The sequence below is a fragment of the Melanerpes formicivorus genome, unplaced genomic scaffold (genome assembly GCF_026170545.1).
Source record: "Melanerpes formicivorus ecotype bairdi unplaced genomic scaffold, bMelFor1.0.p_v2 SCAF_22, whole genome shotgun sequence".
NCBI classification, from domain to species: domain Eukaryota; kingdom Metazoa; phylum Chordata; class Aves; order Piciformes; family Picidae; genus Melanerpes; species Melanerpes formicivorus.
This window is the reverse complement of record NW_027142374.1, coordinates 12,346,486-12,362,974: the sequence shown is the minus strand read 5'-3', so window position 1 is coordinate 12,362,974 and position 16,489 is coordinate 12,346,486.

Genomic DNA, 16,489 nt, shown 5'->3' with positions numbered 1-16,489 from the left:
TAGCACTATCCACTTTCTCCGCCTCATTCCCATTTCATGTCTGTCAGTTTTTCACAACTGAATCACATCATTTGCTTTCATCCCCTTCCTCATTGCTTTCCTTTCTTCCATTAAAAAGATCTCACTTGCCTTTTCACATTTAACAAGGTCTGATTTTCCAAGCTTCCATCTTGGATCACCTCCATTTACATCACTTCAGCTCAGCTCAACTCAGAGGAAAGCAGCTCCAGTAGAACGGTGGCAACCAGAATTAGTTCCTCTATCAGTTTTTCTGGCATCCCCCTGGCAAAGTTTACTTTTTCTGATAAAAATAAACCCACCTCCTCAACTCATTCTGCTTCCTATTGTTTATACAGACAAGTTTTTTGCCAACTTTCTACCAAGGGAAAAAGGACACAAGACTTTCTTACTTTTCCTTCTGCCTTTTCTCCTCCTTCCTCATCAGACACAGAAACTACTTTGCTTCTGCCAGCTCCTTTAGTTATCCAGGTCTTCTCATCCACCATCCATTTTCTATTTTCTTCTGCATCATCATACACTCAGTATTACCATACTCAGTGTCTCCCAGCTCAGAGTCTCTGCACTGACTCTTTTTGATTCTCCACGTGTTGATCCATCCCTACTTCAGTCTTCACATCTCCATTTTGCTGATTCTGTCTACATAATGCTAGGGTTTTCCACCTTGCTCTTTAAGACATGAACCAGCCAATCCTATTGTCACATCAAAATGCTTCTTTTGGCCTTCCTAATACAATCTTTCTGCAGTACCATTCACTCCCAAATCATGTTGCAAATACCTTTTTTTTTTGTTGTTAGCTCATGTTCCTGTTTTCCCTCTTCCTTCTTAAGCTCTGTCTTCTCTATTATTTATGGGTTGCTTGCCTTGAGTTTGTGGCTGTTCATGATTTACTGATACATCCCATTTCCTCTCATCTGCTCCCAAGATGTCAGTCCTTGCCTCCAATCAGCCCTTGGCACCAAACTTCTCCATTTGCTACTTTTTAAAATTAGGACTTTCTTGCTTTTTTCCCTTCCTCCTATGTTGTTCCCTCACACAGGAAACAACCTAAAAATTAATTCATTCTGTTTTTTCAAAAAGTCTCCTTTCCATTAATCTCTACAAAGAAACTGACAACCATAGATCATTTTCTGCAGAGATCTCTTCACCTAAAATACTGTTTCCTGATACTATTTACACTGCTGCCTACCAGGAATGGCCAAAATTCTCAAGTGGATCTTCTAGTTGCTATAGAAATATACATACTAAATAACAAAAAGAACTTGGAACCAGAGTAGGTAAAGTACACACGATTTATACCATTTGCTCCTTGCAGGGAAAACTCCAGAGAGCACCTGCAAATAAACTAACAGCCCCACATCCCTAGCAGGCTTACATGCCAGTATTGATGATGTAGGCTTAAGCTCTGCGCTCCAGCTTACCAGTCTCCTTCAGGTGTTGTTTTCTTTCTTATTTTAAAGAAAGGACTGCAGGGGAGAGAAGGGAGAAAGCACTACAAGACATCCCTTCTAATCTACAGTCTCTCTGAAGATGAAACTTGGGGAGCCTTGATTAAGTATGCTAAAACCACTGTAAGCTAACAGATGCACAAGAGTACAACTTGACTTCTGTGGGACTCCTGCAAGCACAGTCTGCTTAGTAAAGGCCTTAATTAACAACTTTGCAAAGGACAATGAGATTATAACAATTATTCACTGCAGGCAGCCTGTTTTTTCCTCCTCCAGTCTCCAGCATTTGCTTTAGCCTGCATTCCAGATAAATATTTTATTCTGTGCAGGCAGAAGGTTCATTATGTAAGTGACAAAGAGAAAGCATCAATTGCTACATACACGAATCCTAATGCACCTGGTTAATGTAGTTATAATATGTCACTGCAAACATCTTGTCAGCATTTTGTAATTAAAAAAGAAAAGCTACTGCAATAATAAAGGCAATGCATTTAACAGAGACGAATATCACATGTAAGATAATCTTTCAAAGCAAAAAATAGACGTTACCAAAGGAAAGCCTGTGATAACCTTGCCCTACATACTTCAGTACCCTTGAATGCTCTTTGGCCCAATAAAGTACCCTTTTCCTTTCTACAATAGCACTATTCAGATAAGTAGCACTGACCAATCTACAGGGCTGCAACATTTTTCAAAGGACAAAAAAGCGTTTCTTTCCCATTGAGTCAGCAGGATATTTATTTCCTTGTAACAAAGAGTTTTCTGAACTGCTGAGAGATTTGTCAAAATGGAATCACAAGTGATACATTAAACAACCAGAGGGGATAACTTATTATTAGGCATTAAAAGAGAAAGCTGCAAGTTTACAAATAAGAATAGGATGTGTACTTGACTCTGTAAATTCTCAGTTAATGAGAAATCAAACATGAAAGGCAAACATTTAATCTAGAGTAAATTTAGTCATTTAAATCACAGCCACTCACAATCCTTCTGTCTTACATTTCATAATACACAGCAAAGGGTAACTAGCAGGGCATAAACATGTGCCTGCTCATTGCTCTGGAATATGCTGCTGTTGTTTAAATATGAATTAACAAACCACCAGAAAGAACTCTGTGTTAGGAAAATGCCAGCTCCCTCCATTGCAATCTAGCCCATAATAAAAGGCAGGCCACTTACTGGCCTCTGGTTCACAGGGCAAGACAACACCTTTTCTTTTTCCAAGGGCATGGCGTGCTGCACAAGGCTGGAAAATCTCACTGCCTTCCTCTGGCACAATAAGTCCTGGGTGGTTAATTGCAAAGGCTTTAAGGCCATGGCACACTCTATGGGCTAGTGTTTAAGACTTAACACAGAAAGAAGGAAAGGTGGTTTTACATACCCACAGATCAACCACCACATTAAACCTGCATGTCCTATGCTCCAGATTTCAGAGATGAAAAAGGAAAGAGTAGCATCTGATTTCTTTATCAGCATGAGTATTAACTGCCATATTTGGCAAGGGACAACACAGTACAGCAAAGACATCTTAGCTGTATACACTGGTCTGACACCGATGCCTTCTCACTGCCACAGCTCCAGAACAATAGACTTAAGATTTGCTCATTCTTGAGCTTTTCTCACTAGCTAAACTAAGTGCCTCCCTGCTCAGCCAGCCCTCTATCCAGAGTCCACTGGGAGGCATTTACCTTTTCCTGCCCATCCTAAAAGCCCTGATGTCTAGTCACAGCAGTACGTTTCACCTCAAGCTAGCATCTCAGTGTCCAGCCTTTGCTCTCCATTGATGGTTCTGATGTTTCTTACATATAGCATAGAACTGGAAAAGACCTCCTAAGCTCAACAAGCTTTCAAAATTGTAGTACTGGAAGGCACCCCAGGTGGCCATTTAGTTCAGCCTTCTATCCATAGTGAGACCAACTGTAAATGCAGTATTTGGTCTTGAAGATCTCCAGTGATACAGACATCACAACTTCCTTGACAGGCTCCAGCTTTTGCTGTCCTTTACATCAGTATGTTTTGGGTTGCTTTTTTTCTTAAAAATCTATCTTGAACTTGCTTCAGTTTAAGGCTACTGCTTCATGCTCTGTATTCACACACATCAACAAAAATCATACACCTGCCTTCTTCCAAGTTTCACCTATTAATCTGTAACACTCTCAGGGAAGATTTTTTAGAATTAGAACTCTTCTTTGTTTCCAAAACAGCTACTATATGGCATGGGAACATGACAAGGACCTGAATGTTTTATGAAAGATTTTTGCAGAGGAGGAAAAAAAGAGGAAAAAAACCCCAAAGGTGATCCAAACTTTGTATTTCTATTTGCTTTTCACCTCACTAATGATGTTAAAGACATCAAAATGCCTAATGATGGTAAAGGGGCATGTATAGCTTTCAGATGGAGAGGATGATTAGCAACAACAGAACTCTTACAGTTATTTGAACAGCTTCTTTTATCAACAATAAAAGGAGACTCGTCCTACACTTCAGAATTTCAGTCTCTGTGGTTGAATTATGTCCTGGATTATCATGCACTAACACAATTATGCTGCAGCCAGCAAAATATAAGCTGTCCTCTCCTTCCCTATTCATCTCTTGTGTACATCCACACACAGTGTTCCTCTCTAATTTGGTATCCTCCAGCACAAGTAGTTATTCATCCATTACTGCAATCAAGGCTGCTGATGAATAAAATAGAGAAAAATAGTACTGGAACTTGAGGAGAATTGGTCTATGCTGTGAACAAGTATTGACTAACAGGAGGAATATAATACTCTTTATTGCAACTTGCCCATGGGTAGAACAGCTGGACACTCTGTTTTGTACAGAAATATACAAAGTATACACTCTGTGTATATTTTCACTGGTTTATGACTTTGAGAGTATTGATAAGAACATACAGAAAATTTCCACCCATCAAAGATTCACCTAATAAATTATCAGAAGTTGGAAACAGGGCCCTGCCAGGAAGTCCCTCTGTGCTAGGTGTTTTTCTTGCTCCAATGACATTTTCTATATGGAACACTTGGGGGTTGCTGCTGTTTGGAGTTTTTTGGTTTGGTTTGGGGTTTTGGGTTTGTTTTGTTGTGTTTGGTTTTTTTTTTTCAATCTACCCTGTCTCCATAGCAGCCAAAAGTTAATCTTTAATTGATGAATGCAAAAGCTTAGACAAACCACAAACACACTATTCAGCATGTCAGGCTTACAAAGGAAGTTCTGGTTCTATCAGGTTTCCACACCACATACAGCTGCAACATTGGCTTATATTACTAATCACTTGCAGTATTTGTGTCTTGGGTTGTAACAGATGGTGTTTGTGAGGCATGCAAAAGCTTCAGATAGCCAAATGGTACAGCAGTTGAGATAAGGAAAAAAAATTCCTCAAAACAAAATACCCATCCCTACTGTGGAGGCTGGAATGTGAGCAGTGTTTAAATTATTCCTAGTCTTTATAAGCACAGTGGATTTGCAGACTCTTAACCCTAAACAAAGCTAGATTCAATCTTTCATATTTCATTACCCCAGTAAATCCACACAATGCCAGCTAATAGACATGAAGCACAGCAACACAAGACAAACCACAACACAGGAAAGTTATATTCCTGATATTTTGAGAGGCCTGGGCTCCAGCTTGCAACAGTACAACTCAGGTGTAGCTCAGAGGTGTTTTGGTAACATCTCAGTTCTGATAGCAAAATGTAGCACTCCATATGCTAGGGCACTTGAAAGTTCAGCATGATAAACCATGAATTCAATCTGGTCATCTGTAGAGAGTGCAGTAACCTGCTCTATAGTGGCCCCATAAGCTGTAATTCAGAATGCTGAGCCATTGGCAGGTAATTTTTAGGTAATTTCCATGAGCCTCCATCCCTGGGGAATAATTTTCAGTCATGAGCCTTTTTTGCCTGCATGCTGACCTAACAGACATGGAACAGCTGAAGGACACAAAGAACATCTTCATACCAGCACACAGCTTACTGACATCTCAGGAGATCTCTCAGCATTTTCATATCTTTCTTTAATAAAGATGCTAGAGCCCAGGGCAGCTGCCAGCTAAGACCACCATCTTGAGATGAAAGAATAGAGACAACAGATCTCATTTCTGTCACTAGCAGGTCTTTCTAATAGCATTCTCAAATAATGTAGTAATCAAATTATGACTGTTTGCTTATTGTCTTTGTTGAAGCAATGATCATTCAGCAACATAGCATGGGTATTAGATGGGGAAAAAAAGCGTACTTCATATCTAAAAGTTATAGCTGATATTGTAATATCTTTTAGCAACAAAATAGCTCCTCCCCAACTTCTATTGTTCATTCTTCATTTTCCTTTTATATAAAAGCATACAAACACAACAAAGATTAGTTTTTCCTAATTCAATAAAAGAGGATGCCTCTAGAAACAACTTGGAGGAAACTCTTCTGTTATAGATAAAACTTTTAGAAGGTGTTCTGACCACTGCTAGATACCATTATGCAGGGCTGACTCCCATTATATTGAACACAGCTGGGCTCACTCATTTCTCTATTTCTAGGAGGTAGTTAGCACTGAAAAACCAACCTGCATTGCCTTCAAAACTGTTTCAACTGCAGGCTTCAAATTCTCTCACCGCTGGCTAGCGGCTTAATTTTATGGTGATATGCTGCCTTTGCTTTTAAAGCTGCCTAGTTTTGTTTAAATTATGATAATATTTAAGAACAATGCCAGTGCGAACAGCCCTTACTACAGGTTTATGTGACCTTGACATGCAGCAGCACTGACATTTATTACCAGTAATACTCGGATGATATTTCTGATGTCTCACAATCAAATTTGGGACCACTGAACAGAGAAAAGATTTTACTATTACTCTTCTAGGAAGCAGGACTGCTTCTGTAGAGTGACAACCAAGAACATCACTGCAGAATCTCGTTACTGCAGAACACAAAGCACAGAAAATTAATACAGCATTAAAGGAAAAACGACCTTGACTGGGCCATTTCAAATAGTGCACAGATGGAAGTGGGGCACATCATCCACAAAGGATTTGTGGACACTCCACAAAACATATCTGATCACACCTTTCTGCAGTAGCAAAACTACAGTCACCTGTCCAGATAATCATAGCTTTCCTTTGTTCCTCAGCATATCAGGTTTACAGAGAAATCAATAATCTGATGCTTCTCTGAGTGCCTTCAAAGGGCCCGATCCTGAAAGAAGTCTTTCCTCAAGTCTTCTCCCAGAGAGGACATAAGAGAGTTGAGATAAACATCAGCACTGCACGCTACAGGCACACAATGTAGCTTTGTTTGCTTTTTCTGTAACATAAAACTACAAGGAAGTCATTGCAAGTGTAGAAAACAAAATAGAAATTCAAAAGGCTCAGCCCACCATGCTGTTTGGTTGGGGTTTTTTGACACTCTCACCAATATTATGGTATCTTACAGTGATCTACTTGCTTCCCCTCATTGCATAATACAGCCATGGACAGGACAAAGAGAGGCCTGCTCTGCTGGACACACAGAGAGGCCAGTGTCAAGGCTAACTGCTCCTGCAGCAGCCTTCATTGCATGCATTGAATTGCCAACTCTCATATCTAGCTCCTTCCCAATACCTTTTGTTCCAGAACAATCAGAATACTTCAGGCAATATCTCTGTCAGTTGTATCCTCTACTGCTACCATTAATGACTAAGTAAACATATCAAATTTGTGTCAAAAATCTTTCTTCTTGTGGAGCTGAATATGAAACTAAACTTCTGTTAGAATACACCTTGAGCTTATTGGCACTAAAAGGAGATGGTCTGAACTGGAGACTTCCCTACGTGGCAGCCATCTTTTAGTAGACCTATAAGCACCTCAGGCATACCAGCCACTAGAGGTGTAAAATCACATCCTACAGTAACATGAGCTAAATTTGTAGTAGAATCAGTCAAAATCCTGGGTCACTCAATTTCTAGCAATGATTTCAAAAAAGGAGTTTCTCAAAGAGGCAATCAACCTCGCTAAAAGTACATGAGCATAAACTGAATCACAGCTTCAGAAACTCACTTTACATTTTATGTGAAAATAGAATAAGTAATATATGCACTAGAGCCATTAAAATGCATGTGCATTTGTGTGCAAGTTCTCTTTCTTCTCCCCCTCTCCTTCCCAGCTTGATAACTATATTGTTGATGGGAATAAAATATCAGCCTTTACTTGTACACATACCCGAGATCTTGTAAGTCATTACAACGTGTTTTTGAGATTTGCCACTTCACTGCTCTATAAAAAGCTTCCTGAGAAAGTATTAACAGATGGCCTCTTACTCTCTGAGACTGTTCGCAATACACCAGATGGCAACCTGAAAGAGAAAATCCAACTTACATTTTCAAAACTGAAAGAAATGTGACAATATCCTCACAATAAATATACAGCATGAAGGTAGCAATAAATGATCCGTTTGAAGCAAACTGGCTTTATTTAAGCAGCGAATCCAGCCCTCATTTTATAACATATTGCAGATTGCTTCATATCCAATGCTGGAAGTAATTTCTGATGCAAGCAGAAAGTTTCCTTTAAATGAGCAACAGATTTATGAGAGGCAAGGTTATTTGAAAGAGTGAAAAAATGAGCCAATAGCCTTAGGGATTAAGACTTTTTATGCTGGATCCCTAGTATCTGGTTTGTGTCTGGGAGCTAGTCAGTATGTTGCAGCATTTTTGTTATTAATGTTAACAAGTATTAAACCAAACTTGCCAGTCAGGCTCTTGTTGGGGGAAGATACTGTTCTAGATACTGCTCTCAAGCTTTCCAATTCACCTGCTTAAACTTGAGAGCTCTTCTCAGTGTTACTGGATGTTCTTTTGGGCAGGGACTATCACTTAGATGAATTTGGACATCCTTCAGATAAAGGGACTAATCCCTGTGCCACAAGAAGTCCCACTAAAACACAAGGACCATTGATGGCCTTCCAGCACACATGAGGAGACCTAAAAAGAAATCATTGTACTTGCACAGTATCAGCATGATAGGGCATCTTTTCTGGATAAAGCTTGGAGGTGTCACTGCAATTTGAGTAACATTCATCTAAGTTTTGATCCTATTCCTAAATGGCAAAGCTCCATGGGATTTTGAAGAGATTAAAACAATTCTTAAGGGGAGGGCAGGTACCTTTCCAACTATCTCTTGCCATGGATCAGCATAAATTGAACCCAGCACTTCACCTTTCATGTGCAGGACACACCTGAAAAGCCCACCAATTTCTTCCTCCAATGCATCACCTAGGGAAAGACCCTGCCTGCATGGAAATACAGTTATCTGTTGTACCATAAAGTTGTAAGCTGAATTCCTGACCGAAGTCAATACGGCATAAGCAGAAAATTGCCTGTAGGACAAATCATAACAGTACAAACTAGACAGCTGTCCTACCATCACCCACAAAAGGAAGCTGTTTCTAGAAAACTGTTATTTATTATTAATAATATAAAATATTTATAATGATACCAGATGTATGAAAATTGTCAGAGAGAGAGAGTTTCCCTCTTTGTTTTCTATTTGGCAACAACCCATTTTCACAAACTATAAACAGTAACAAAAACAAATTTATGGAGATAAGACAATAACAGGACTAAAGCTGGGCTTTCTCTGCAAGTGTACCACCATGCAGCTGAAAGACTTTCTTCTGTCAGTCCAAGACAGTGGACTGTACCAACAGACTGGAGGATTTCAGGTAAGAGGAGAAGACATCTGATAAGCCAACTGCAATATCCCTACCAATTTCACCTGGAGCTGGAACAACCACTCACCCTAGAGCAAATGTTGGTTTAGTTGTCTGTTAATAGTGTGCAACTTCATAAGTTTCTGAGGAGACTATACTGGTAAAAATTACACTGTACAAGAACTAACCTTGAGAAGGACACAGGATAAAGCAACATCCCAACATGCATACTGTGATGGGTTTTGCAGTCATTATGATTAAGTACTGGTTGTTTAAATGGGCTTTTGTATCTGACAAAAGCATCAGTGCTTTAGGAACTTTAGATTGCCCATTTTGGACAGTGATAATACCAGATCCCTGTTTTAATTACAAGTTATTGCTGTTCATGATATGAGCTCATTTCATCCAGTTCTCACCTAGTGCTCATCACCTTCTGGAATCAGGCCGGACTAGCATCATCACCCCTTGCAACAACTTACTAATGCACATTCCCTAACTGCATTATGGCCCCCATACAACTACCACAGTGCTTGAAAAGTCACTTAAAAAGTTCAGATACATTACTAGGAAAGAGAATGGTAATTGCATTGCCTTCATCTGTCTTCTTCACACAGGTGCTAAATTCTGCAAGGCAGGAGCTGTCTTAGGCCACATGCTGCCTCCTGCTGTGGCACTTCTCTAGCTTCTTGGTGAGCTAAAGTGTGCTTTGTGGGGTAATCAAGCTGAACCAGCTCCCAGGGAACCAGACAAGCACCAACAGAAGGGTGAGGGCAGATCCTGCCAGCTGTCAAGAGCAGCAGGGCGGTGGGACCATCTCTGGTATTGTCAGGCAGCTCAACCACAGCGCAAAAACCTCTACCCTGCCATAGTCCACTGAGTGTCTAGCACAACTGGGCCCTTATCCAAAGTCTCTAGACCAAAGAAAGATTTCAAACACCACATTTTCTAGTTAATAGCCACACAGCACCACTTAACTAGAACTATACCTTTGCCATTTGAGTGCAACAATGCAAATCTGCTAATCCCAGTGGCTTTTATGAAGTTTCACCAATAGAGAACTTGATTTACTTTATGAATTTTTTTTTTTTTCAGTAAAAAAATCAAAATAAAAGTCCCTACTACATTTTGTTTCCTCTATTCATTCAATGATCAAATGCATGAACATCCTCATTTCTACCCCACAAGCCTGGGTTTCCATTTGAACATTCCAAACTGATTGAATGACAGGGGATAACAGATGATGACGGCCTGTCACCATTCACTTCTGGAGCTGGCAGGCTGGAGTGGAGTGCTTTGCCAAAGTAAAAGCTCAAGAAACAGAGATGCCAGACCCTAAGAGAAGACTGCCCAAGGCTTTTAAAAGCAGTTGCATTGCTCAGCCTCCAATGAGTGACTGCTGACTGCAAAGATCTCTTTGCCTTGCTGGTGCAAACTCATCTCCATTGTCCTGCCCATAACATCCCAAGGCATAATCACTTCTTAAAATCAGCCTCTTTTTGCTGCTCCAAGAAGTCTCCTATGTTTGCAGTTCACAACAGGAGCCCTTCTGACCTGATTTTATAACTTCAAGTTGTCCTTTCAAATTACACCAAGTTTCTTAATGAAAACATGACTTTATATTCCTACTGCACAACAGGTTCCCTATGAACTTGTTTGCACAGATAATAACAACCTGCACTGAGAAAACATGTCTCAGAGACTTTGTTTTACTCTCTTGTGCTTCTCCTGAATCTAAAGAGGAAGGAAAAGAAAAGGGGGAAAAAAACCCACAACAACCTAAGCCAAAGTTCAAAATCTGTCTGAAATTAAGTCCTTAGCTCAGTTTTGAGCCAAGAGCATGAGACACCTGTGTTAGATGGCATTAACCATCTTCACTCTCTTGTTTCAGAAAGAGATTTTTGCAGTGAGCTTGGTGAAGTCGTAGGGGTCTGAACTGATGGTAGGCCTGCCACTCAAGTTGCCATTACATTCATCTCTCATCTTGAGATCATTAATTGGAATTAACACCATTCATAATAATTGTCAGTATTTTAAATTTTAAGAATACTGGGTCTGGTTCCACTCTTACTAACCATGGCATAAATCATAACATATCTTGCAAGTGTAAAACTGGTGGAAGGGAAGGAAACAAGACTTGTGTAAGAAAAATATTGAAGGGCCTTGGCCTAGGTTTTTTTTATCCAGGGGATGGAAATCATCTTAACTGAGACAAGAATGCTGGGAAAGCAGTGATTTCTCCTTCATAAACAGAGCACAGCTCTTAGGAGTGCAGCATTCAAATAAGAATCAGCATTTTAGCTGGAGACAAATGCCCTAATCACGGTCATGAACGCAGCTGAACTAAATGTCTCAGCAAAACCACTCCGTAATGGCATTAGTCATGATAAAGGAAATGAGTATTTTCAGGATAGAGCACACTGAAAGAATACAAACAGAATCCTTTGTGCCTGCTTCTATGGAGGAATGATTCAGAGTATGTATTTGAACAACTTGCTACTAAAATAGCAACACAGTTCAAGACATCCTTTAAAGAAATGTGTCTGGAAGAGGAAGAGCTGCTCCATAGACTGTTGTGGGGTTTTTTGGTTATCCAGATAACTAATTCCTCTAGCACTGTGCAGCAAAAAAACAACCAAAACAAAACAAAAGCCAAACAACAAAAAAAGAAACAAACCAAGGAGTAGTTATAGGAATGATAAATCTCCATTTCACCTTTAAGCTTTCCTAAACTTACCCTTTATTAAACCATGATTGAGCTATTCTATACTCTGTGAAGTTGTACAGACATGACAAATAGAACTTGAGCCTATTGGTGAAGTAATCTACTTTTAACCACCTCTGCTTCATACACACTCATCTTTTCTCCCAAGCACATTAGCTAACGTCAGGTAAAGAAAATGCCAAAGCCACTGAAGAGATCATATATGGATTTAGCAGCAAAAATTCCTAGAAAGCAATTTTTTTTCTAAACTACATATCACACAGAAATATGCAACTTACTGTGTAAGAAAAAGTGGTGTTAGAGGTATGATATTTTATGCATTGTTTAAAATTTAGAAGCACTACTCCCAATATGCTTCTAAAAGAAACAAAAAGGGGGGGGGGGGGGGAGGGGGGGGAGGGGGGGGGGAAGGACAATAGAAGCTGACCAGAGCAGTGGAATGTTATCTCAGTAACTTATAGCTGCTGATGATTAACTGTATCACAAGTGTTCATTTCAAATGCAAAGCAAAATGTCTAGTGGCAGCTAACATCCCACAGCTTGTGATTTCCTGTCTCATGTTCTTTGATGTGTTACTGACCTCTAGTCGAGGAGCTCGGGAATTACAGGGCAGAGCCGCTCCCACAGATGCAGATGACATCTGAGGAACTATTAGGAAATTGTAACAAAGAAGTAGGAAGGATTGCCTCCTTTCAGCTGTGGTCGTGAACAGCAGGCAATGCCATATAGACAGGCACTACCTGTAAAGCAGAAGGAAGGTTTACACGAGGTTTGCAGGTGAGATTTGATGTAGGAACATCATGTGTTTGCCCTTCCAGTTTTCAGTTTTAGCATCTTGTGATTCATTTAAACCTTCTGAGGAAAGTGAAATCTTCTTGATCTGCAATCAAGAACACAAGAAACTTTGAGGAATCCAGACCTGGCTACAGTTTCAAACTAATGAATGTGTGAAAGACAAAAGGGAGTGATCTGGGAGCCTCATGAGGTCTAACAAGCACAGAAATTCCATCCTGCGCCACACAAACCTTGGCACATGAACCCAATACATATGCTCCTGAAAAGTGAACCACTGTCCTTAAAATACAGAGTGCCAAGATACTTTTTTTCTAGCAGTAGTCTTACTAACACTCACTCACTCACGCGGGTAACTCAAATTGGTAACTTCAGCCCACTGGCTTCCTTTGGCAGCACTAGTACAGGAGATGCCTCTGGTTCAGCAAAGCATTTAAAACACATAAGCTAACACTTAAGTGTGTTACTGAATAGGAATGCACTTAAGTGCATGGCTTAGTGCTTTACTAGGTCAGTGCCTATCTGTATTTAATACAAGTAAATGAAGATTAGCACTTATTTAATTCACAAAGTAAATATGAAAAAATCCTTAGAAGAACCATCGCTTACAAAGACAGTGCAAAAATTCTGATCTCATTTGCATGGGTTTACATCACAAAGAACATCATTGCTTTCATAGAGCAGCATGGAACAAACACAGAAGAGATTAGAGGTGTTTCCACCAAGTATTATCTCGGAAAAGAGTAATTGTAGGGAAGAGTAACTGTTACAGAAACAAATAATCCTCAAAAGAAACCAGGGTTTGCAAATTCTTAAAATATGAAGACTCATTTAAAGCAAACCCATCGCAGCTTCCCTGTCCAGAATGCTGTGCCTCCAGAATAAATAGCTTTAATCTGTGCTAATCTTATTTCAGCAAAGAAAAGCTAAAGCTGGCAACAAGAAAATTATTATACTATCAAGTTCAATAAGCCAATCTATTTGTTTTTAACATCCCTGGCCTTGATTTTGTTTACTAAAACAAGGTATCCAAGTTTTCCAGCAGAGCAGATAAAGGAAAAAGATGAGTATCCCACAGCTGCATGTAATGAGGGCTCCCTAAGTAATGGATCACATCCTTCTTGCTGTGAAATATTTGAGAGGGCTCAAATAAGGAGAATCATTTCCTTCAGCACAAGATCAAACTCACTTTAAAAACAGGAAAACGTGGGAAGCATTAGGCTAGACTGTAGGTTCAATCAAGGATAGATATTACACACTTCATACCTGCCAAGATTTGTCTTCTAGGAATTACATCCTAATTCTATTACCATGAAAATATTTCAGAAAGGGCTCTGTTCTTTAAGGCTGGAATAGCAGAGAGAGATCAAAACAAACTTTTTCCAGACACATGATTAATACTTGCCCTTTTATTAGGCAATTTGTTGGGAGAAAAAGCTCTGCTTAAAATTCACTGCAGGTCTCTGGCCAGGGGCAGCATTTCTGGGGCTCTGCAGGCACTGTGTAGCCTTCTTTCCAGGAAGCAGGAGGAGGAGAAGTATCTTTCTGACAACAGCACTAGAGTGAGCCTGCAAAGCTGTACAGCAGAGTTTGACCATGGGGGGCCTAATTCTTCAGAGAAGAATTAGCACTAGCCTTTTCCAGTCAGGAACCTATTCTTTATGGCAGCATCTCTTCAACTAAGATTACTTTGTGTTATCTGTAGACCACATTCTGGAAGCTTTAGAAAAGCAGAAACAGTGTGGGGTCAAAAGCACCAGATAAGGAATCAATGCCCTTTTAAATCCATGTCTACACAATTCTTGTCTGACTTGGAGCAAATGTTTCAACCCTCGAGGCTGGAGTCCCCTACCTGTAACAAAGCAGTGATCCTCCCTGAATGCTCTTCTCTTGTTTAGTCTGAGCACTGGGGCACAGATACTGTTCCCTTGAGCTCTGCAAACAGAAACGGCCTAAACCCAACTCTAGCCTTCAACACCACGCCAATGTGAATAATTATTTGCGGAGCCAAATTAGAATTGGCATTTTTAGTACCAAGAGAAGCTGCACCAATTGGGATTTTTTTCCTTCCATCACTTTCTTGTTGCCAATCAAAGTTTTCCCACAGGAGAAAAAAAAAAAATTACTCACAAAAAAAAAAAAATAAAAATAAATCTGCTTGAAAAATTGATGCTTGTGAAATGAGCCATTTCATCCTGACAAGCGCAACACTTCCCTTCTGGGGGTCAAAAGTTTTTGTTTTGACTTTATTCTCGTCACAAAGTAATTGCATTCTCGGGTGTTACAAAGCTCTTTTTGTCTTACATCAAAATTATGCAATAGGATTAAAAAAAAAAAAAATTGAGATAAAATTGAAGAGAAGGTCCCTGATCTTATCAAAGCAAAATTCTGCAATAAAACTGTCACCAAAGCAATATCAGTTTGATTTAATCGAATAAACATCTTCCCCCACCAAAAAGAATAAGAAAGAAGAATGCAGTCAGATGATGCTCTGCCAGCTCTTATAATCTCTACAAAAGATGCGTAAGCAGGACTTTGTTCAGAAGACTTGCAGCAAATGCTGCTCTTAAGCATAACCAGTCCCTGGCTTCATTTGCATCTACTTTACCAAGCAGCTTCAGCAGGCTGCTCAAAAGGAACCCAGCTCGGAGATTGTGTGCAGCTGGCCAAGGAGCATGTTCAGGCAATTAGGGATGTGTAATCTACAGGTAACTGCTCTTCAGTTACACAGTAAGGAGCAAACTGGGAATCTTCAGCACAAGTGTATAACATACTAGAAATTAAAGACTTTGATTCTACTAAAGCATCAGGACCAAAAGAAAAGAGCAAGAATTTGGAATAACTGGATAATGCCAAACTGAGTATGCTTGGGACAAAATCACAACACACTGCCCAGAGGCAGATTTTCAAAAGTGCTCAACACACAGTCACAAAATGTGCAAAGCTTAGAGATGTTATACCTGAACCAGAAGTAAATTAGCACAGGAATATCTGAATACCCCTAGATGTCTGCAATGCTAAATCCAGAGATAGAATAGACCAGACCAGGTTGGAAAAGACCTTCGAGATCATCGAGTCCAACCTATCACCCAACACTATCTAATCAACTAAACCATGGCACCGAGCACCCCATCAAGTCTCTTCCTAAACACGATGGTGACCTCACCACCTCCCTGGGCAGCCCATTCCAATGGCCAGTCACTCTTTCTGTGAAGAACTTCTTATATATACAATACTTCCTTTTTCCAGTCTTGCTCTCTTTGGATTTCTGTTTTATCTTCTTGCTGGATCCTAATCTTTCAGATCGTGACTTTATATCCAATTTCATTGTTCATTACATCTTACTGTTCCTTTCCCCTCTGCTGCGTTAGTCTATTATCCTCACTCCAAATCCAACAGCACCTACAGAAATATCACAAACTTTGCCATTTCCTCTTGCTTACTTTAAGCTCCATTATAGTTGGGGCCTTCACACACTGCTGGATAAAAATGTTCTTCCACTACTCACTATTGAGCCAAGTGTTAAACATAGAGGGCAAAAGGTTCTTTTTGCTGCTTCATATGGTGGATCTTGACATCAGTAGTCAATCTTCTTTCATAAGCAGAACTCCCACAGACTTTAAAAGGAGATCTGTGCACGTAGGCTGAGAAGAACACTGAAGTCAAGATTCACCCATGCAGATCTGAAGATAATTTTCATTAGCTAGGAAGTCAAACAGAGGCATAAAAAGTTTTGATGCAGTCATCTTAACTTGGTTGGGAGTTTGATGTGAAGAGCAAGGTCTATAGCCTAGAAAGCTGCAAAGTGCTGAAAACCTAGTTACCAAGAAGG